Source organism: Lactuca virosa, chromosome 7, assembly GCF_052849685.1.
Source record: "Lactuca virosa cultivar CGN04683 chromosome 7, Lactuca_virosa_CGN04683_v6, whole genome shotgun sequence".
Lineage (NCBI taxonomy): Eukaryota > Viridiplantae > Streptophyta > Magnoliopsida > Asterales > Asteraceae > Lactuca > Lactuca virosa.
The window spans coordinates 15850145-15851715 of NC_136432.1; the positions used below are offsets into that span (position 1 = coordinate 15850145).

Below are 1571 nucleotides of genomic sequence, written 5' to 3' on the forward strand. Positions count from 1 at the left end.
GAAGAAAAAAAAATTTTTGGAAGAAATCTTCAAGAAGGGGCACCAAAACCGCAATAAACCAGATAAGGTTTGTACAGGGATAAATAGGTCAAGTCTGGTTTGTGCAGCTTTGTAACAAAATAGGAAATATGATGTCATTCCATAAGGATAGCTACAATTAGATTAAGTATCTAAGGTTCTTCAACCAAATTAGCCTCTTCCTTAAACACTATTAAGCACTCAATATACACAAATGCAACTACCCTTGTATATAATCATATAAAAAATACATTTTTTTTTAACCACAACATTGGTTTCTTTTTTACCGGTTAACACAAAAATAGTAGTCAGGTTTCTTTCTACCAAATTAATAAAATCAAAGTCTAAGGTTTAATTGATTTAACGTTTTCTATTGCAGTTTCATAAGCTTCTACAACAGCCAAACATGCATTCCCAACTTTTGCAAACACTAATCATAACAAAAATGAATAATTTTTTTTTACGTATTAGCAACAACACAAATAAGAAAAAAAAGTTATGGATTGAGCCTCACAATTTTTTTCTACCTCATTATCACGATAAGATTCTGCAACAAAACACATAAATGATTCATTTATATAATCACTAAATATAATCCCTATATATACCCTTCAAGTACCTCTTTCAACTTTGTTCCTAGTCCATTCCCTCTCAGTTGTTCATTCGTATCCTGGAAACATAAAGAAGTAGCAACAAAAATCAAAAATACAAATAGAGACAATACATCAAACACCTTACGTGCAAGAAACCAAAGAACTTGTAGAAAATGCGATATTACCTTGGGCAAAAAATCCGATTCTGAGACAACTTGTCCTTGATGTACCGATCATATTCCATGCAAAAAAAGAGAGAAGAAAACATGAAAAAAGTAAAAATCTTTACGACTATCAGGAATAACAAAAGCAGAAAAAACAATTTCAAGACAATGCGTAACTCAGATGATATATCATCGACTTTCTTACAAATTCGTATGTAAATACTACAAGAAAGTTGCATCATAAAAGAGTTGCAGGTTTTTGATTTGTAATTATTGACGTAACTTGTTTTTTCCCTACAAATTGAAGACCGGAGACGACATCTTTCTGCGGAAGTGAAGCAAAACCGGTGAGAAAAGGTATCTGCGACGACGGGAATCCATTCACAAACAACAATTTCGAAAACATTCTTCGTTTACGATGAGAGGTAGGGAAGAGAAGAACGATCTGGTGGTAGCGAATGGCGTTGTGGATATGATGTTTGAGAGGAGTGTTTGAGGTGGATCGTGATGGTGTGTTAGGGTTAAGGCAGTCGTTGGTGGTCGCATCTCAGGTGTCTTCCGACTGTTGAAACAGTAAGGGTCCTTCTACCACTGCCGTCTTTCCCACCTCTTTTTTTGAGACGTAGTAGCCCAATCAAACCCTTGTTAATATACTGTTAACTTTACTACACCTTGAACTACCGCCATCGTCTGCTGGTCAGATTACATCTACCACTTCTCTGTTGGAATCCTAAGTCGAGTAGGACTTGGAGACCAAGCAATAGCAACCTAGTTTTTAGGAAATCATAAACAAGTC

The 1571-nt window shown here is 35.3% G+C and overlaps 1 long non-coding RNA gene across 1 annotated transcript; it reads right to left on the reverse strand.

Moving 5' to 3' along the window:
* Positions 1-446: 446 nt before the first annotated feature.
* On the reverse strand, positions 447-1571 carry LOC145125921 (uncharacterized). Its single transcript, XR_013716221.1, has 3 exons — positions 797-1571; positions 638-688; positions 447-565 (listed from the first exon to the last, which is right to left on the reverse strand). It is a non-coding gene; the product is annotated as an uncharacterized LOC145125921 (long non-coding RNA).